General features: G+C 37.4%; 1 protein-coding gene across 1 annotated transcript in view; it reads left to right on the plus strand.

Annotated features, from left to right (window-relative positions):
• DENND1A (DENN domain containing 1A) overlaps window positions 1–22,837 on the plus strand; it is a gene marked incomplete at its 5' end in the record, with an annotated part of 386,178 nt that overhangs the window by 156,554 nt on the left and 206,787 nt on the right. The gene's annotated exons all lie outside the window — the stretch shown is intronic.

Here is a 22,837-nt window from a genome sequence, read left to right on the forward strand (position 1 = left end):
ATATCTTTTTTTTTCTGAATAATTAATGATTTATTTATTAGGCTAGCCAGCAATGAAGAAATTGATGGTCATTGGTTTCTCCTGGTAATCAAAGACCCCCAGTGAAAATCCTGAAAATCTTAAATATTTTTCTGAAAGATAATGCCCCTGACAAGTGAAAATTAATCCTGATTGGTAGACATTTAATAAGGAGGTAGGCTAGAAGTCTTCAGCTCATCCTGCTGAGAATTTGGCTTGATCATGAGACTCAGCTGCCTTCAGCAGTCTTAACAGGGGAATCCATCTCCATCCAGACCACTATGGTTGATTTTCTCCTTCATAAGCTGGGTCATTTTAAACTCTAATATAGGGGTACAAGAACAGTGGTACTGTTCTCCAGGGTAAGGACTTACCCAAACTGGATTCTGTTTAGACTCTAGTCTAAACAGAATTTAGGTCTCCTGATTAGGTGGGGTCCTGCCCAAGATTTAAGAGCAACTTCCTTGAGGGCTAGGGGTAATGTCCTCAATCAGTCATGTCTTTCAGAGGCTGACTTTAACAAGAGCTGGACCTTAATGAGGAAATTGAGGGAAAAGCCTGGATCCTAATTTAATAAATGGTTATTAACATAATAGTATAATAATTCCTCTCAGTATCAACAAAAGCTCTCTCCGGTTCTCTCTTCTACATCTATCTCACGGGATGAGTTCATCAACTCTCATGGGTTCAAAATCATCATCATATAACCTTTTTTTCTTTAATCAGTTTTATTTCCACGGTAACAAATAACAGTAGACACTGGATGAGAGCCTAATTTTGGCGGTCGGACTCCAGTCCTTCTATTCCTTTTTTTCTTTTGTACTTAATAATAATTTATGTTTTCCAATTATATGTAAAGGTAATTTTCAACATTTACTTTTATAAGATTTTGAGTTCCAATTTTTTTTCTCCCTACCCTCCTCAAGAAAGGAAGAAATCTGATATACGTTATACATGTACAATTGTAGTAAACACATTTCCACATTAAAGACTGTATCTTCTTGTCTAGCTTCCTCATTTTACATATGAAGAAACTGAGGCCCAGAAAGGTTGAGTGACTTTTCAAAGGTCACACAGGTAGCAAGCATCAAAGGTGGAACACAAAACCAAGTGCTCTGACTCCAAGTCAGCATTCTTTCCTTTAGACCTTTATTTCCTTTTTTGCCTTCCTATAAAGTGAAGTGATGTATCCAAGATTATATAGCAAAATAAAGCTATCTAGAGAGGGAAAGCAGGAGAGGAGAGCAACCAGGCTGATGAAGGGCCTTGAGTTCATCCCATGTAACATTATAACTTTCTTTTGTTATTTGAAGGGTTATCTTGGGGAAGAGAAATGAGGTGCAGTGGGTAGATGTTGCAGAGGGGCAAATCTTAAGATTGATGTAAAGTTATCCATTTTTCCACTTAGTTATCCAGAAGTAGGATGAACTGCATCAGGAGATAGTATGTTCCTCCTTACTAAACCAAAAGATAACTTTATGTCAACTGGATTGTAGAGGGTCCCTTTTTCAGGCACAGGTTGGACTACATGGACTCTGAGATCTTTTCAAACTGATATTTTGAGAAACCACAGTGCCTGGAAAATCTTAAGCACTTAATAAATGTTTGCTCTATCTGTCTGTCTTCATCTCTAGCTATAGATTTCTGCTGTATGGGTTTTTGCAGCACATTCAGAATGAGGTTTGTACTGACATTGTGATTTGAGGAAGAGAAACAACATTAGACAGTGGTCAGTGATACTGAAAGAAGATAGATCTGCTAGTGTGTACTCTAACTGTAGAAGAATGGAGCCTCAGGATTTAAAGTTGAGAGGGAAATTAGAGATTATTTAATCAAGCTCATTTTCAGATGAGTCTCAGATTGGCGAAAATGATTTGCTCAGGGGTAATAAGTAGCAGAACTAAGACCTAGGTCTTCTGATTCTAAATGCAGAGGAGCTTCTGCTCTGCCACACTGACTTTGAAAAAGGGTTGAAAAGATGAAAGTTGTCTGTTTTTGATTGGAGATAGCTGATGTTCTCAACATATCATGGAGATATGAGTGTCTAGACATCCTCCCAGAAGGAATTAGGAGTGAGATTAGGAGTGAGAGAGAAGTTACAAGGAGGTTAAATTCAATTAACTATAAGGAAGTACTTAACAATTCATAAAATGTAAAGCTCTGAGGGACTTTGGAAATCATGTAGTCCAACCCATTCATTTTTCAAAACAGTAAACTAAGGCCGAAAGAGGTCGGGTAACTTGCTCAAAATATTCCATGATGGCAATGATGGAGGTAATTATGGTGGTGGTAGTGACAGTGGTGATAGTCATAGTCTTGGTATTCATAAATTTGGTAGTGGTGGTGGTGGTGGTAGTAGTAGTCATCATAAGCAGAACACTTGAGATTCAAATGTCAGTCCTCTGATTCTTCTCTTCAATACACTAAACTTCCTAAAAATTAAATATGCCACATGTGAAATGGACTGTGTGGGAACTTACAAGATTCTCATCATTGGAAGTCTCCAGGAATAAGCTGGATGACCACGTGAGGAATATAATAAGACCTAAAAGGTCAACTGGAAAGCTTGATGAGTATGGAGAAATGTCCAATCAACCTATCTGCCCATGGAAAAGGGGCACCTTACTTATCACATATTCTGTTGTTACCACAGCTTAAGAAAACCATTTGGTGACCTTGGGCAAGTCACTTAACCCCAATTGCCCTCCAAAAAGCAAAAAAAAAAAAAAAAGAAAAGAAAGAAAACCATTTGTTAGAGCAGCGGTTCTTAACCTAAAGTCTGTGAATTCTTTTTTTAGGGATCTGTGACACCAAAAGATTAAGAACTCCTGCTTTAGAACCTCTAATATCCGCCCTCACCTATCCACCTTATATACAACTGTTAAAAAGATCTTTCTAATTGAGAAATCTGACCATGAATGACTGAAAGGACTGAATTTTAAAGCATTTATTAAGCCCTCACAGTGACAGATCTCCCCACAGCCCAGCAATCCTGGAAGGGTACTCAACAGCTTGGGAAGAGGCAAGGGAAAGAAGGAAAGGATGCACTGGGGTGCCACTAGGCCATTCAAAACAGGTTTTAATAACATGGCAGGGGGGAGGGGTGGCAAGAAAAGGAATGTGTCCCTATTTTCACTGTCTTTCCTTCCCAAATGGGTTTTGGGTGGCCCAGGGATAAGAGAAGACCATGTCACTCTTCTGCCTAAAACCTTTAGTGACTCCCTGTTGCTTCCAGGATAAAATACAAACTCCCAAAGGTGGCATTTAAGACCCTCCATAATCTATTTCTAGCATCCTTTTATAACCTTTTTTTTTACTCTGTGCTCCTGGATGCATTTTGCATTCTAATCAACCTGAATGACCTTAGCTAGTCACCCTTACCTGCAAAATTAGCAAATTAGACTCTGGTCTTTTAGGTCCCTTTCAGCTCTAGACCTGGGCTCCTAATAACTATTTTCCAATATCGTTCCTGTCTTTTTCCATTTCTGTGCTGTCATTTAGGCTATCCCCTTTGCCGAAAGAGTCCCCTAACCTTCCAAAATCATTCTCCTTGGATTCATTTCTGGTTCTGTCTCATGCATGAAACCCTTTGTTTCCCCAGTATTTCCTTCCCCAAGTTTTCCTAGACCTTTGTCCTTTATTATGCTCTATCTTGGATCACTTATTTGTATATATATGTTGATATATAGATATACACATATTTAGATATAGATAGAGTGATTTATCTATATCATTCTTCCTACTAGATCAAGCCTCTTAAGAAGAAGGTGTTGCGGGGCGGCCAGGTGGCTCAGCGAGTAAGAGCACCGGCTCCAGTGTCGGGATGACCTGGGGATCAAATCCGGGCTCAGATACTTAGCACCACACCCAGAAATAACTGGCCATGTAACCTTGAGCAAGTTACTTAACCCCCATTGCTTTAAAAAAAAAAAAAAAGGTGTTCTTTTTCATTTTTTGTATCCCCAGAATTGCAGACACATTAAGTCCATTTGTTGAAGTGAATTGAATCTACTTTCTTAAAGCATATTGGAATTGCTGGATCACATTCCAGTTTTGCCACTTCCTCACTATGTACCCTTGGATAAGTGATTTGACTAGGTAATATGACATATTACCGAGAGGAAAGAGCAGTGGTTTTGGAATCAAGAAACTTGAGTTCAATTTCCAACTCTGGTTTGTATTAGCTGCCTGACTTTTCCACAAACCATTTATCCTCCCTGGGTTGAAGTGTCCATCTCATTGAACCAGGCAAGGTTATTTCCATGGTTCCCTTTAGTTTTAACATTCCATAATTTCTTCATTCACTGATGCTGAGTGACTGCCACTATGAGTTTCTGTTTCCTCCTCTCTAAAACAGGGAAAATTTATATCGTGCCTACCTAAGGAAGAGCTGGAGAAAGAGCTTTGTAAACAGTAATGAGCTATGGAGATGTGAGCAGTCAGAAATAGTAGTGGTGTTCATAACAATAATAATGCCCTTCCTTAGAAAAAATAAATAATCCATTGTCTTTTTATCTCCCTTAGTGCCAGACAAAATGTTCTCCTTTGGTGACACTGAATAAATGTCTAAATGGAATTGAAGTGAATTGTGAAATGAACTTTGAGTGGGTCACCCTTACCTTCCTGGGAAATTTGCCTGCCTCTTGATTTCCAACCCACAACACCAAAAGACTCTAACTTGTTGATTCCATAGTTAGGATAAGGCACATCTCAATGAAGTGAAACTGGGGTCTTGGCTGTGTGCATGGTTTGTCAACAATTGAGTATTTTATTAGACTTTATGAGACTTCATTAAAGAAGTCCAAGCAGGAGTACTGTAGAACATCAGAGGGTCCCTCACCAATAAACTCCCAAACTTCAAGCTTTGGAATGCCATAAATGTTTAAGACACTTCCTTCCTTTTCATTATTGACTTTTCCTTCACTTTTATACCAGCAAAGAGCTGTTTTTTATTGGTTAAAATTTCTTGATTCAATTTCTGCAGGTCTGTTTAAAAGCTCCATATTATCTGGGAGGATGTTTGGCGCATAGCAGAGGAAGTCCTGCCAGTGAATTCAATTAGCTGGCATAGCTTGCAGATATTGTACACGGTTTTCTGCGTTCTCCTTTTTTTTCACAACTACTACATAAACACAGCTGGGTTTAATATTTGTCGTAACAAAGATTTAACTGGGATCGTTTTTCTTGGGGTAATTAATGCTTGGAGCTGCTGCTGCGATGGTGCTCTCCCATTTGCAATCCTCCTTATTTCTTTTCCTTTGGTTATCCAGATAATGAAGGGTGCTCCTCCGGGTCTTTCCCTTTCCTTGAAACTGCTTAATACTTGGCTGTTACCACCTGAGAGCAGATGCATTTCATTGCAAGAATTGAATTTCTGTCAGTTCTCTCATGCATCATGTGTTGGGAACTGTAAGTGGATCAAGTTGTGTTGATCACAGCAGGGACACTGTGAAGCAGATCTATTATACATATTTCCCACTCCCCACCCCCACCCTCCCAGGAGCAGAGATGCCCCTCCCTCCCTTGTGCTTGTTCTTTGTGGCTCTGTTTATGTGATCCACCATGGGTCTAGCCTAGCTACATTACTGCCAATGGATATCTTTCTTCTTCATACCAGAATTATTGTTGAAACAAATTCCACTTTTATCTGGGGAATCACCATACACTTTATTAATTCTTGAATACACACTGCTTCTCAATGGCTAAAATAAATCCATTGAAGCCCAGCCATAATGAATGACATTTATTTTGATGACATTTAGATTATTGATGCACTAGAAAATGCTAATTGGACAACCATTTTTCCTTCTGACCTTTCTTTCTGTATAAAAATAGTCACTTGTCTACACAAGTCAAGGCAGAGTTTTTGGCTTCTAAATCTGACTTAGACTTATGGAAGAAAGTGATGGAAGTGATGCAGAAACTTAGACCATATAGAACCTGGAATCAGATCTGTAAGGGACCTTAAAAATAGAAGATGGTAGAAAATAAAATATTACAACCATAAGGAACCTTATAACATCAAGTATTAAGAGTTAAAAGGATCCTTAGAACATAAAATGTTAGAGCTGGGCAGAGGCTTTAGGACACAAAATTTTAACACTTAGACTAGCTGTTAACATTTTATGTTAAAGCTAAAAGTGATCTCATAGCATAGAATATTAAAATAAGTAAATAAATAAAGTGTTACAGTTGGAAGGAACCTTAAAATGTAAAGTGTTAGGCCTAGAAGAAAAAGACTTTGGACCTTAGTGTTAACTCTTTTGTTTTAGAACTGAGAAAACCAGGGCCTGGAGTAATGATGTAATTGGTCTAAGGATATGAAATAAGTCACTTGCAAAGTCAGAACTTGATCGTAGGTCCCTGACTGACTCTTAAGTCCTGTGTCTTTCTACAATGCTATAGTATCTTCTCATATCACATTTATGGTTCATGGTTTGAAAGTTTATGGGCTTGGGGTTTTTTGTTTGTTTCTTTTAGAAAACAGTAAAAGACCTGTCATACTAGTCATATAATTTTTTTAAGTTTTTGTTTTGTTCATTTGCTTTTTTGGGTTTTTTTCCTTTAAATTCTGGGAACTATAGCTGCTAGTCAGTTGAAAGACTAATGGATAAACATTTGAAGTACAAATTTCTTAGTTTGGTTTACACAGGTTTAAAATATGCTGTGCTGTGGTCTGAGGTCAAAAAAAATGTTTTGGTGGACTTTTTGTAGATATCATTTGATAAGTAGCCAGAACTATTGGGGACATGTCATATATCTCAAGGAATCAGTTATTGATCTGTTGTGTTGAATATGTCATAGGATAAAAGACTGTGAGAGATGGAAAAGGCTTTAGAACATTGGAACTAAAAGAAACCTTAGAGACCATCTAATCCAAAGTCCTCGTTTGACAGATGTGAATGTATAAATTATTTTTGTATATGACGGAAGCCATTTATCTTTTGATTCATATGTTTGGTTGTGATTGGTTTAGTTTGAAATAATTTTCATGCCCTAGTTAATTAGGATTTTTTTTGGTTGTCCATTTTGGTCTTGGAAGCTTATTTGAGGGAAGTGATTTTTTTTTAAGATATAAATTCTTTTGCAAAAAATGTTTTTCAGACATTTCCATTTTTTTCAAAGGTAGATTCCATTTTTATTTTTTCCTGTTGTGTTTGCAAGAGGATGCTTCTTGGTTTATTCATGTTGACAACTGAAAAGGCTTGGACCTAATTAAAAGAATTTCCACTAGCACCTTTACTGAACCATTTCATTATGCTGCATTGCACAGATTGCATTTTGAAACATAGTGATAGTTTAAATCTGACCTTTTAAACCTGAACTGCCAGAAATATGGTTGGGGGTGCTTCTTTTAAAATATTTCCAGAACATATATGTGTGTGTGTATGTATACATATACATATATATGCATACATACATAATGCAGGCACATATTTGATTAGAAATAATGTTCATATTGAATGGCTAACTAGTGTTATAAATATACATTTACTTTAAGCTTAAACTTCCCTGACTCATTTAGCTTGGGTAGGGATATCTTTTATCTGTATTTAATTGTGTGTTACAACTAAATTGCTTTTAGGGGAAAATAAAGTAAATTTAACCCCTCTAAAACAAAGCTGGAAGGAAATTTAGAACATAGAATATTGAAACATGGAAGTTAACATGTTAGATCTCACAATTCTGCATGAACACCTCCATAAATAAGGAACTTCCTCTTTCCTGAGGCAAACAGTTCCTGTTTTAGATAAATATGGGAACTGGAAAGGACAGTAAGGAGACAGGAAGCGTTGAATATAGATACCTTTTTCTAGGTGTCTGGACCTTTGTTTTATAACATTCAATTAATTTCAACTTCAGGCATCCTTTCTCTTTAATCTTCATTTTCTCCTTATGTACTAGTTCCTTACAGCCTCCCAACATACGCAACTCTTCTTCATCCTTTAAAGAAAAAAAAAAACTTCAGTAGACCTTGCCATCTTTTTTAGCCATCTTTCTGCTTCTCCCTTTCTTAGCTAAACTCCTTTAACAAGGTGTCCACACTCAATGTCTTGTCTCCACCACACTTTCTTATCCTTTCCTACTCTCCTTCTCAACCCTTTGCGTTCTGGCTCCAGCCTGATAATTTGACAACAACCGTTCACTTCAGCGTTACCAATGACCTATTAATGACCAAATCTAATGATCTTTTTTCAATTCTTTTCTTACCTTTCTGTTTACTTCATTTGACTCAATTGACCCCTCCCTTTTCCTGGATACTCTCTCCTTTCTGGGTTTTCATGACTAGGGTCTCCTGGTTTTCCTACATGTTCTTTCTCATTCTCCTTTCCTGGTTCATCACTTATAACCATGGATGTTACCCAAGACTCTGTCTTAGGTCTTTACTTTCTTCTTTATTTTCACATGATGACTTTTGCTCCCATGAGATTATTGTCTTCATGCTGATTGTTCACAAATGTATATACATTAAGCCTCAGTCTCTTCACTGGGCTTCAGTACTGCATCGCTGATCACCTTTGTACATCTAAAGCTCAGCATGTCCAACATAGGACTCAGAATCTTCCCCCTCCACATTCACCCCTTTTCCAGACTTTCCTACTTCTGAGGAAGACATCACTATCTTTCTAGACCCTCAGGGTTGTAACCTCTATGTTATCCTCAAGTCCATACTCTCCTTCATTCCACATTTCCTATCACTTGCCAAATCTTGCTACTTCTACTGTCACATCTCTTACATCTGACTCCTCTTTGCTCACACAGCTACCATCCTAGCCCAGGCCCACATCACCTTCTGTTCACATTTTTGCAGTGGCCTTCTACTCCCTTTCCTAATGGGTCTCCCTTCTTCAAGAGTCTCCCCACTCTGAGGGGCGGCTAAGTGGTGCAGTGAATAGAGCACCAGCCCTGGAGTCAGGAGGACCTGAGTTCAAATCCAGCCTCAGATATTTAACACTCACACAAAAACTAGCCATGTGACTTTGGGCAGGTCACTTAACCCCAATCACCCTCCAAAAAGTGCAAAAAAAAAAGAATCTCCCCACTCTAGAATGTACTCCATGCTGTTGCCAAAGTGATTTTCCTTAAGCACAGATTTGACTATTGTTCCCCTACTCAATAAACTCTCAGTAGCTCCCAATTACTTCTGGAATAAAATATAAACTCCTCTGTTTAGTTTTTAAAGCCTTTCATAGTGGGGGCAGCTAGGTGTCGCAGTAAATAAGAGCACCGGCCCTGGAGTCAGGAGGACCTGAGTTCAAATCTGACCTCAGACACTTAACACAAAACTAGCTGTGTGACCTTGGACAAGTCACTTAACCCCAATTGCCCTACCTTCCCCCTCCAAAAAGAAAAAAAAAAGCCTTTCACAGCTTTGCCCCCAACCTAGCCTAGCCTCATTAGACATTACTCCTCCTCCCATGTTCTGCAGTATAGCCAAATAAGCCTTCTCTCTTTGTCACTCATAACACTCCATCTCCCATCTCCATGCCTTTACACCCCTGTACCACATACCTAGAAGGCATTCCCTCCTTACCTCTGTCCCATGGAATCGCTGTCTTTTTTATCTCAAGGATTGCATTACACATGAAACCTTTCCTGAGTTCTTTAACTGCTAATGCCCTCTCTCTCAAACTACCTTGTATTTATTCTCTTTATATTTATTCTACACATACAGACAGTTCTACTATTGTGTGACACATACATCCCCCAAAATCACCATGCTACACAAAATCAATCACAAAATAAAAACCACAGGGTTTGTAAAGGGGGAAAAAAGATATGAAACTAATAAAAATAGTAGCACAGTTTTATGAATGGTAAATGGTTTAAAAATACATAAATACAACAATAAATAATGATGATATACACAGCCTCAGGCAGCTTCTTGGCCTACATACCTCTCCCACAATGCCTGAGTGGGCAAAGTCAAGTTGTTGACATGATGGTGGCAACTCTCTGGCAAGACCTTGGCCATGTTAGAAGGTAGATGAGGGGGGAGAGGTGGACCATCCCTCCTCTACCCACAGCTCCTACTGTACCAGAAGATACACAACAAATATAGCACTTTACCTTGAAAAAGACTTAAAGTTTACTTGGGGAGGTGAGCATTAGAAGGGTTGCAGCCTGTGAGTGATTATGAAGTGGTGCAATTTTATACATTCACTGTTTCTTGCAGACAAAAATCTCATATAAGCAAATACAACATTCATGTTATGCTCAAATCCTTTCCCTAATATTTCAGTCACATAGGAACAAATTTGCATTTTCAAAATAAGCATTATTGCAGAACTGACTATACTTATATATGTACTTAATTTCTCTGGGACTTAAAGATGAATTTTACCATCTTTAAAATGAAGGAGCCAGACTAGATGAGTTCCAGGGCCCCTTCCAGCTCTAAATTCTATGATCTTAATATAGTATTTAGTTAGCTGACTTGGTCTGGGACTGAACCCAAGTAGATTACAGTTGACAATGAAGTAGAGAACAAGTGGCTGTTGTGCAGGGTTTTTTTCCTGGGATTTTGTGGGTTTTGTTTTGTTTTGTTTTTAGAAAAGGTTTATAATAGCAATTCAGGATCAAGTCCTTACCTCCAGAGATCACGATCTAGTGGGGGAAGTAGATATATAGGCAAATAAGTATAATGCAAACTAAAAATAAGTGGGTAAGAGGAATACAAAGGGTCATTATTCTAGATGCCCTTCTTAAAGACAGAGATTGAGTCATCTCTAGCACCTAATACTGTGTATGTACACAGTAGGGAATTAATAAATGATCATCAAATGAATAACCACTATCCCTCTGAATGCCAAATCCCAGAAAATCCATCCCAACCAAGTCCCCAGATATGCCTTTTAGATAATGAGAATTATAATGATGGTAGTGGTACCTAACATTCATATTTTATAAATGCTTTTCACCTGTGATCTCATTTGATTCTCACAAAAATATGGTAAAGTAGGTGATGACTGTTCCCATTTTACAGAAAAGAATATTGAATTTCAGTGACAAAAGGAACCATAAAAGATAAAAGAAGTCATAGGATTACAAACTTAAACCTAGAAGAGACCTTAAAGATCATCTTACCCAATCCCTTTATAAAAAGGAGAATGAGGCTGAAAGAATTTAAGTGACTTACCCAAGGTCATACAAAGTATCAGAGTCTAGATTTGAACCTACATCCTCTAACTCCAAATTGAATGTCCATTCCATTGCACCATGTTCTCTCTAGGACTCCAGACTCCAAAGCCAGTGCTATTCTCGCTACAGTACATTAAAGAAGAAGCTAAGGTCTAGGAACTGGGCCAAGGTTACACAGTGTTAGTGGTGGAACCAAGACTTGGATTCAGATCTCCTGACTTGTGATCAGCTGTAATACCCAGCCTCTCATCTCTGTGCACTCATTGCCATTCACATGTTTAACTAGACCTCCCCTAAGCTCCCCTTCTGTAACATCTGTTTAAAAGAGGGAACACCTTATGAGCTAGTATTTCCAACCCCCCAAAATTGCTGCCGACAGGCCCGTTTGTTAATGATTGGACTAGAGCCCTTGGGAGCTCAGCAAAGCAAGTTAAACATTAATATGGGAATGGTTTATTTTAAAATTTTGATTCCCTCACTCTTTTGAAGAAAATGCTGTCACTAACAATAGTATGCAGATGTCATCTCACTTCAGAAATTTCAAAGTTGTAGTGGCTAAAAGGAAAAGACAAAAAAACCTTATTCATGAGTGTTGCGGGGTGGGAGGCATGCAATAGGGACATGAGTTAAAGGGTAATTACACATAATTTCTGGCCTAGATGGACCTGAGAGGCTGAGTCTTCTTGAGGGATACCAAATGAAACTGGAAAGAATAGTTGGCATGTCAGATGATGGAATCGGGGTCCAAAAAAGATTTTGACAAGCTAGAAAAATGGGCCAAATCTAATAAGGTGGAATTTAATAAGGATAAATGTACAATTACTCTAGCAGCCTATCTCTGCTTTCTGAGAGGCAACCTACCTAAATTCCTAGAGGATAATCTTTCTTTTATATCACAAATCCTACAATTGGCTTAAAAAAAATCTTCATGGATAAGATGTAGCTAGACAGTATTTCTGGTGGGGCAAAAAAAACCTGGGGTATTAGTGAACTGCACACTCGGTATGAATCAGCAATGTAACCAGGCAGTGGAGTAAGTTAGTGTACTCCTAGACTCCATTAATAGAATCGTGTCCAGACTGGAAGAGGTATTCCAGACACTATGCTTTCTGTCATCAACACTGACTGGACAGAATCTGGTTGTCTTGCCCATTATGGGCCTCTATCTTATAAAAGCACATTGGTGAATTAGATCAGCTCCAAAAGAAGCTAAGTAAGGTTGGGAGGGAGACACTAAAGATCATACCATAGGAGGATTGGTTCAAGCAAAGGCATTTTGCCCAAAGGAGACATAAGAAGATTTAATTGTTATCATGAAGTATTTAAAGGACTGTCATAGGGAAAAGATGTTAATCTTTGTTCTTCTTAGAACCAAAGACAAAACATGAAGTAGACTGTAGAAATTACAAGGAGGCATATTTAGTCTTCAACTTTCTAACAAGCAAAACTATCCCCATCATCATATAGTCAAGCAAAGGCTAAATGAATTCTATAAGGATGTTTGTAGAGGGTATTTCTGTCTGAAATGGGAGATTGGATGAAGCAATATAGTGTAATGCAAAGAGTTCCTGCTTTGGTGTCAAGAAAAACTTGGTATCAGATCTCGCCTCCAGTACTTTGTGACTGTGGGCAAGTCATTTTAGTTCTCTGAGCCCCAGGTTCTTCAGCTTTAAGCTGGGAGGGATTATGCCTGCAATTACCTACACAACAGGATTGTAAGGAACAAATTAAATTTGTACAGTGCTTTGCCCACTTTAAGGCACTATATAAATGTTAATAATATTTATCTCATCTTTTTAAATATAGTTTTGGGATGTCACTATTTTGCTAGTATTCTTTTACAGTTAATAGTCTGCAGACTGTTGCGCAAGTGGATAAAATAATTGCCTTTTGCAGTTGAATAGGCAAAGGGGAAGAATGATGGGACTAAGAACATAAGGCCTACTGTGTGCCAGCTACTGTGCTAAGCACTTTACAAATATTATCTCCTTTGATCCTCAAAAGAACCCTGCAAGGAAGATGCTGTTATCATTTTACAATTAAGAAAACTGAGGCATACAGGGCCACACAGCTCTTACATGTCTGAGACCAGGTTTGAATTCAGGTCTTCCTGACTCCAGGCCCAGCACTTTATCCCCCGTGCCAACGAGAAACCTGAATAGAGAGTATTAGGCTGTAAGCTCAAGTTCGTCTCTTGGGCAGCTGCAGGAGCAGGCAGAACAAGGGTGGGACATGTACCTCCTCCTGTCCCTGCATGCTTTTCGGCTTTGTTAGGTGTCTGTATTTTGAAAGCTTTCTTCATTCACCAAAACTTGTTGACTATGAGTATTTCCTTTGGTTACATCCTATTTAAAATGTTGTTTTAAAATTTTTGTGGATCTATATTATGTTTGGATGATTTTGGACAACAACTTTGTCTGTAATAATGTTCCAGTTCTGGTACACTATTTGTTGAATTATCAAATATGTTTTGAGGGCTGCATTTATAGTATGAGGATTTGTTGTTTGTTAGTTGATGAATGATAGGGAGCTTCTGATAATGTATAATGCTAGGTTATGTCTTGCTAAGTCACAAGATCACAATTTTAGAGCTGGAAGAGATCATAGAAATCATCAAGACTATCCCCTTCGTTTTATAGATGAGGAAACTGAGGCAGAATATAAACCCAGGTCCTCTAAGTTTTTACAGCATGCAGTGATGTTTTTCACAATCTCTACCAATTCTTTGCACAAACGGCATTGATAAATAAATCCAGGCTCTCTGAGGATAACCTGTCTATAATTTCTGGTGCCCGTGACCTGGTCCTGAATTGCCTTCATAAACCCATCTAGTTCTGTAAACAAATCTGCACAAATCAGGCATTTGTTCAGTGCTTCTTTTCTTGACGTGTTGTTAGTTAAATTAATATAAATGTCACAGCATGGAGGGTCCTTAGATTCATTCTTGGATCTTAACTGTTCATAGGCGCTATCCAGAGAGAAATTACTTTCAGTTACATTGACAAATCCAATGATATAGACAGTATCATCCTTTACTTTTTACTCATTGAAGTGATGCCTGCTTGTTCCAAAAGTGTTTCAGTAGGTTTTTAACCTTTTTATCATGTGCTCTGAAAACATATATCAGTTCTATTATTCCTATTATAATCATTAATATTATCTCACCTTTTTTTGAGAGTTTGTATAGAAGTAGACTGAGGACTAGTCACTCCCCTATTATTATTCTTTAATAGTTAATGTTCTATAGATTATTACCAAAGTGAATAAAATGACTGCTTTTCACAGCTAAAGAATATGACTTCATCTGCCTGTTGTATATCTTGAACTGGATGTCCCATAGACATCTCAAACTCCTCTCCAAAAGCAACTTATTGCCTTCCCCATTATATTCCACTCTTCTCCCAAATTGTCCTTTCTTCCTAACTTTCCTGTTACCGTGGAGGGCATTTCCATCCTCCTAGTCACCCCAGGCTCACAACGTACGTGTTTTCCTCTACTCTTCACCCTCTCTTAACCACATCCAGTCCCATATTCAATCAGTTGCCACAACCTGTCAATTCTACCTTCATAACATCTCTCATATGCCTCCTTCTGTCCTCTAACGTTGCTATCACCCTGTTGCCAGTTCTCATCACCAGCAACTGGACAACTGCAATAATTTAATGATTGGCCTCCTAGCTTCAGGTATGCAGTCGATCCTCCACTCATCTGTCAAACCAATCTTCTTATAACACGGGTCTGATCACATAACCCTGTATTCATCAAATGGCTCCTATCACCTCTAGGATCAAATATAAAAATCTCTGTTTGGCTTTTAAAGCCCTTCTTAAATTTTTTTCCTCCTATATTTCCAGCCTTATGACACCTTATTCCATCTACGTAGTCTATGATCCAGTGACACTGGCCTCCTTGCTCTTCCTCATACAAGATACTCCATATCCTGACATTATATATTTTCTCTGGCTGTCCCCCATGCCCGGAACGCTCTCTCTCTTCATCTCTGCCTCCTGGCTTCCCTGACTTTCTTCAAGTCTCAGCTAAAATCTCACTTTTCTCAGGAAGCCTTTACCAGTCCCCCTGTAGTTCTAGTGCCTTCCTTGTAATGATTATCCTGTATATCCAGTTTATCCTGAATGTATGGCTTTGTACATGGCTGTTTATATTTTGTCTCCTCCATTAGACATGAGCTCCTTGAGAGCAGGGGCTGTCTTCTACCTTTCTCAGAACTTACATCTCCTGGTACACCATAGGCACTTATTATTAAGTGTTTGTTGACTTGAGCTACAGACTCACTAAGAACATCTTCAGAAAAATTTCCATCTCCAGTGGCAAACAGGATGATGGAAATTACACACACACACACACACACACACACACACACACACACACACACACACCTTGATCTGAATTGTTTTGAATTTTTTCTGTTAAGTATCTATCTTTTTATAATTGTTATCTAACATGTTATCATTATGTTATCATCACTTTTATTCTTTATTTTTTTTCATAAGGTTCAGTTAGAAATGATACAAGGACTATACTGCTATTGTTCTTATATGTTTAGTGTTCTGAATACTGTTGCACAGATAGATAAAATAACTGCTTTTGTAATTGAATATGAGTATTGAGACATAAACTCATCTTCTGAAGATTAATTGAAAGCATCCTTAAGACTATTCCAGTAGAAGACAGAGATGACTTGTACCTTGTCCTGTTCTACACTGTTTTAATTTCTTCTGCTGCGTTTTTCTATTTTGAAAACCTTTCTTTTGCTGTAGTTTTCAGTTTCTGAGTATTGAGTATAGCAAGACTTAGTAAAAATATTAATTTCTTCATTTTTCTTGATTAATGTTACAACCAAATGATTATGGACAGTAGTTTTTCTTCTAATGGCATTTTGGTCCCAGTATAGTTTATTTGATGAATTTTCTAGGATATTTTGGGATTTGCATTTAGCCTAAAAAATTGGTAGAGACTATTTCATCACCAGGGAGTTTTTTATATCAATAAAATCACATGTCCAGCTAGGTAGTACAATGGATACAGCACCAGGCCTGGAGTCAGAAAAACCTAAGTTCAAATCTGGCTTCAGACACTAGTTGTATGACCCTGGGCAAATCACTTAACCTCTCTGCCTCAGTTTCCTCAGTTGTAAACTGAGTTTCCTCAACTGTAAAATGGGGTTAATAAAAGTACTTACCTCTCAGGGTTGTTGTGAAGATCAAATGAGGTAAGATTTGTAAGGTGCTTAGCATAGTGACTGGAATATAGCAGGTACTTAAATAAATTTGTATTCCCTCCCCACCTCCATCCCTATTTGTATTACAGAGATTTGTTATCTGTTACTTTATGAAAAATAGTAAGCTCCAGGTATAGAATGATAGCTAGCTACCTGATCATGTCTTTCTAGGTACCCCGTAGATGCTAAATTTTTGCAACTTGTCGTGATATGTTGCATGGTTTCTACTACTTCTTTGTATAATCTATACACCCAGTAAGTCTAGGCTCCTTAAGAATAACCTTTCTGTAAGTTCTTGTGGCAATGACCCGATTATGATTTGGTTTTATAAAACCTCTTGTTTTTATGGCTTCAAGACTCTCATTTGTTCTATACCTCTTTGTCAACTTGTTGTTATTTGGACATCACCCACCTTTGGGTTTCATCCTTGGGTCTCAGCTGTTTCATAGGCTCTGTCCAGAAACAAACCATTTGTGATTGCTTTCAGAAAATCTAGTGGCATATACCTGTTGTTAACCTTTATTATTATTTTGTGAAGTGGGGAGTCTGTGTTTTTCTGTAGATATTTAACTTGTTTGTCATATGTTCTTTTGTTCTATGACAGTCTTGGGGTATTGAGCCCTCAGTTTCGTTAATATTGTACAGGTTTTTGTTTGGATACCTTCTAGATCTACTGTGATCCAGTTTACCATTCCAAAAGTATATGTTGAGTGGTATTATGTAGGTGTTAATTGCTCTAAATGTGTTCTTCCTAATAAGCTGTGACTTCAAGATACTAGTCAAACTCTCAACATGTGTAGCCACAGTTTTATTCTTGATAGCCTAATTCTCAGTGTTATCATCTTGGAAAAATCCAGGTATTTGTAAGTATTACTTTGATCCATTCATTTAATTTCAATCTATATTCAATCCCAAAGTATTCAGTCTTTATTCTTATTTGGCACACATGAAGATTTCTATAATAACTGAATCCAAATGATATTTTTATATCTTTGGAGAAAGTTTCCACATGATGAAGTTACTATATAGTGTGTTGTTCAGTGAGTGGAGCCATATACCTTGATGTTATCCATTTATTTAAGTGATTGAAACTCTGTTTTGGTACAACTTCCTCTTTGACTTGAAAGCTTTGCTCACTTCTATTCAGAACCAGAGGAGTCTTAACTTATATCCCTAAAAAAGGACACATTTTATATTAATTGTTTTTTACTTTACTGTGTAACAGTGTGCTTTAAATAGACAACAGTTTTCCATGTGGACATCACATATCCTAGTATTCTCACTAGGTTTGGATCCATTTTATATATTTGCAGAACATGACTATATATGAGTGTGGCATTGAATCAAAGGTTTTGTACTAATCAATAAAGGTTGCATAAATGTTACAGATTTTTTTGAGTGACTTATTCAGTAATCACCAAATCCATAGGAAATTCCTTTGGGTCTTTTTGAAATACCATTTTTGTCTCCTTTACCAATATGTAGTTTTAATTTGTGTTTATGGGTATTGGGTTTTTGGTTTGTTTTTTTTTTGGTTTTAGCAATACTGGCTGTGAAAGCATTATATAAAAAGAATAAAATTTTAGATGATACTCCAGATTTTGCAAAGCCTTTAACATATAATCTCATTTGATTTTCATAAAAACTCTGTGAAATAGATACTCTCATTACCTCCATTTTATAGACAAGAAAACTGAGTCTGAGAAAGGTTAAATGATTTGTCCAGGGTGACACACCTAATAAGTGGCTAAGGCAGGATTTGAACTCAGACCTCTCTGACTTCAAAGTCCAGGGTTCATGCTACTGGCTTCCTCATAAAGTATGCAAATATATAATTGGCCTATATTCGGAGGAATCAATATTATTCTCATCTTTCATAATAAATACATAATGTCTTTGGTTAAAGAAAATGGTATTAGGCTTATATTAGAGAGGGAGCTAGTACATTGCTTTCCTAATAATGCATGCACCACTGTGAAGCATTTACTTAGGCATGCCACTTTCCATTTTTATAGAGAAAGTAGAGTTTGTCACCTCACTTGATATAATAATTCTCGGTTTCATTATAATAATGTTTCACATTTGATCCAATTCACTTCTTGCAGCCAAAAAAAAGGATTAGAACTTCACATCTTCCTTTTAGGTTTCTCCTTGGCCTCCGATTTTTTTACTTAGTTCTGAAGCTTCTGTAGTAAATTTTTTTATTGATGTTCAAGTATTTATTTTGTTCTTTGCATTGTTTTGACTCATATCTCTAATCTTTTGGCCTTATTTTTCCTATTGCTGATTAAATGACTACAATTTCTTATAGGATTTTGTTTTCTGAATTCCATTCCATATGGTTTTTTTTGTTTGTTTGTTTACATTTAGGCAGTTTGGTATACAGGTTTTCTATTGTGAGAACCAACTAGATATTTACATAATCCTCTACTGCCTTTCTATAAAGCTTCAGTAGCTCTGGCTATTTCTTATATGGTCATGTTTGGTGTGTATCCACATTCCTTTATTTCTATGGTTCTCAATATGAATGAATTCATGAATAAAAATATTAATTAAGTGGTTACTATGTACCTGCCATAGTTCTAAATGTTGAGGATATGGATAGAAAAAAGCAAGACATTTCCTTATTTCAGAGTACTCTCATTCTAGTTAAGGGAGACAACACATAAAAGAAAATTCAGCTACAGGGTGCAAGTAAAAGCTTGGAAGTTCTAGGGGTTCAACTGTGGGGCAGATAACAAGGCCCAGAGGATCACTGAAGTTACATCAGTACACTCTATGATGGTGTTAGGGGGAATCTGGAAAGTGTTAGGGCAAGGCACATAATGAGACTAGATGGACCTGAATATGTAGCTGCAGGTCAGGTAGAAAAACCTGCTGATTTTGTATCTCATTGGAAGAATGGGGATTCCTATTTCATCTAGACTATGAGCAGTCAAGCAGCCAGATGGATTCTGGATGTCCCGGGCTGAGGGAAGGAGTGAGAGGAGAAGGGTATCCCCTACTGGTGGAGGATCTCCTTACTACTTGGCTATCCAGAATGATTTCTGGGATGGCTTGGTCCTGGGGGAAAGGGGAAGGGAAATCTGGAAGAATGCCATGTTACCACAGCAACAGATGCCTCAATAAACTGGTCATATACTTTGTGTCACCTACTGTGAAAGAATGTATTCATTCATCATGACTATAGGAGATAAACCAACTTTTAAAAATTGCTTTTTTTTTTTGTATAGTTGGTGTGCTAGTTGGATTCTTGCTGTCAAAATCAAAAAGGCCTTTTTGGAATTCCAATTTAAGTAGGCCTATCTCCTTTTTTAAATGATTTGCAATATTAGCAATGTTTTTTTACATTTATTTCATTATTATATATAATTTCAGGAGTTTAAGTAATCTCAAATTCTTCAACTTTTCCTTCAGATTATAGAATCTCCTTTATTTTATTTCATAACAGCTAATCTCTTGGCTTAGAGATAAAACTTGTTTTGTTGTTTAATGATTGTTCTTCACTGGTCACTAATACATGACTATGGGGCTAAGAGTATCATTCACAAAAACCTGTATGAAGCCCTTTCTTATAACTAGTGAAATTGTTTATAGATATATTCATGCTGCATAATGAGAATATTCATATTTTAGTCCATTTCAGGCAATTCCATTCTACTTTAATCCCATATGCTAGTCACTTGATTAGCAAGGTGAAGGATCTGACATTTTCTCCAAACCTCACAACCTTTCACACTTCTTCAAAATAGTAATTATGCACAAGTGATTAAGTAATTTCAGGTGTCTCCACCAAGAATCCTAAGTAGGTGAAAAACAAACAAACAAAAACCTGATGAATATCTGAGAATGCTAATCCTTAATCCCTAATTTCCTCAATCTGCCATCTCTTCTTCCTCTGCACCACACTTTGGCTAGACTGCATGACCCTACCCAAAGGTTTGCTACAGAGCTCAGCTATACCAGAATTTATGACTTGTACAGCAGACAGAATTTCCAGAATATAAAAGTTTGAATCCATAGTGGCAAATCTCACCAATGAAACATAAGAGAACAACTAATCAGGAATGCAAATGTACAGAAATTAAAGACAATCTCAAGAGAAGCAAAAAGAAATAATGTTAAAGGAAACACATGTTCCCACATAAGCAAAACATACTAATCACAAAGATAGACTGTGTAGTCAAATTAAGGATTGTAAATCTTCCAGAAGAACACAGCAGTTGGGGATGGGGGTGGAGGAGGGTAGACCTGAACACTGAAAAATAATACAAGAAAACTGCTCAGAACTTCTGAACACAAAAAAGAAAATTCTCATTATAAGAATTTACAGATTGCCTGCAAAAGGGGTTGGGGGTCGGGGCGGGGAACCTATGCTTCAAATACCAAGACAAAGTTGAAGTGATTAAATTTAATAATTTAAATGACAAACAACAAGCTCTGCAGTTGACCAAGATATGGTTAAAGTTGACCTTTAAATATGACGTAAAAGAAATTCAAGTAACACAAGACTATTCTGTATCCACCAAAAACTGCAGGGGGAACTAGAATAATGTTTTCTGGAGTGGAAAGAAGCTCAGAAAGCCATACAAGGTGACACATTCCTGCCAACCTGCCTAACTATAAACAAGAAAAGATTAACTTTTAATTTTTTAAAAAGACATTCAGAATATTATTAGTAAGAAAATCAGACCTGACCTGAATGAATTATTTATTTTCCAAGTATCTTAATAGACGTACAGGAAAAGCAAACAAATAGGCTACCTGTCTCTATCTCTGATCATGTAGGAACTCTTCTGGACTAGTATTGGCTGGTAGCCCTAGTTCCCATTTTTTACTGTCTTTGGGCTTCTGGCTGATTCTTTATGTAGTTCTAGAATTGAAAAAGTTTCTTATTATAGTTTCTCATTAGAGTCCTTGATAATTTTTCATTCTGATGGGAAATTAAAGGTTTAGGTTCAAAATAGAAGTAATTTAAAAAATCAGAGAGTCCAACTAGATGGTCTTCAACGGTCCATTACAGTTCTAAATCAGGTCCAGTGTGCCTTGCAAATAATAATGATATTTTTCTTATCTAATCTGAATGTCTATCTGTTTGAAGCCCATCTTGTGGTTGCCATTTTCCCTAGAAATATCATGAATATTTCTATGACATGACATTCAGAAGCATGAGCTCCTTCCATTCAAGCCAGACTCCACATCTTACTCCTAGGACTCTTCCTCTCTTCTTGACTGTTAACAATTTCTGTTTACCTAGTTAATCTTATTAGCAAGATTAACAAGACATTCCATTCAGCATTTACCAACCCAGTCTTGGTTGAAACTTGGTCTCTATCCATGTAGCATTATATGGCATCTTAGATTCAGAGGTAGAATACTAGATTAGACTAGGTTAAAAAATCTTGAGCCTCTGTTTTCCTCATCTGTGAAATGAATAGGTATAACTAAATGATCTTTAAGGTAACTTCTTTCTCTGTCTATATGCTTATGTCCCTTCCTCTATCTCAAATTGAAATGATTGCTGTACTACTTACTTTCCAAGGAGTATGAGGAGAGTATCAAAAAACTATAGAACATTATAGAAATAGGAGCTCTTATTATTACTCGTAGAAGAAATAGATAAAGCTGTAACAGAATTTAGCCATGTATTAGGCCCATTAATAAATCAACAAAAATTTTTTAGATGCCTACTAGGTACAAGTAATACAAAGATAAAAATTAAACAATCATAAACTTAAAAGAACTTATCTTCTTATATGGGAGACAACAAGTATGTATAAGAGTGTATAAAGAGAATAAATGCAAGGTAATTTACTGCAAGATGATGAGCTCACCAAGAAAGAGAAGTGAAGGCTTACAACAGAGATTCAGGGAGCACCCACAGTGAGAGGGTATAATATGAATAATGGGCCAGCAAGGGAGAGAAGAACCAGAAGATCGTAATGGCACAAAAACCCAGAGAAGAAGATAGAGTAGACAAGGAGCATACTCTCCTCAACCCTGTGGTCAGCAGTGTCAAATGCAGTGGAGACATCAAAAAAGATAGAGCCTGAGAAAAGATCATCATATTTGGCAGTTAAGAAAGCATTGGTGGGGCGGCCAGGTAGCACAGCAAGTAAGAGCACCGGCCCCAGAGTCGGGATGACCTGGGATCACATCCAGGCTCAGATACTTAGCAACACACCCAGAAATAACTGTGGCCATGTAACCTTGAGCAAGTTACTTAACCCCAGTTGGCTTAGGGGTGGCCAGGTGGCTCAGCGAGTAAGAGCACTGGCCCCAGAGTCGGGATGACCTGGGATCGAATCTGGGCTCAGACACTTAGCACCCACCCAGAAACACCTGGCCATGTAACCTTAAGCAAGTTACTTAACCCCAATTGCTTTAAATAAAAGAGAGAGAGAGAGAGAGAGAGAGAGAGAGAGAGAGAGAGAGAGA

Source organism: Petaurus breviceps, unplaced genomic scaffold (assembly GCF_028583685.1).
Source record: "Petaurus breviceps papuanus isolate PSGF00001 unplaced genomic scaffold, PetGlider_PUasm1.0 90879, whole genome shotgun sequence".
Lineage (NCBI taxonomy): Eukaryota > Metazoa > Chordata > Mammalia > Diprotodontia > Petauridae > Petaurus > Petaurus breviceps.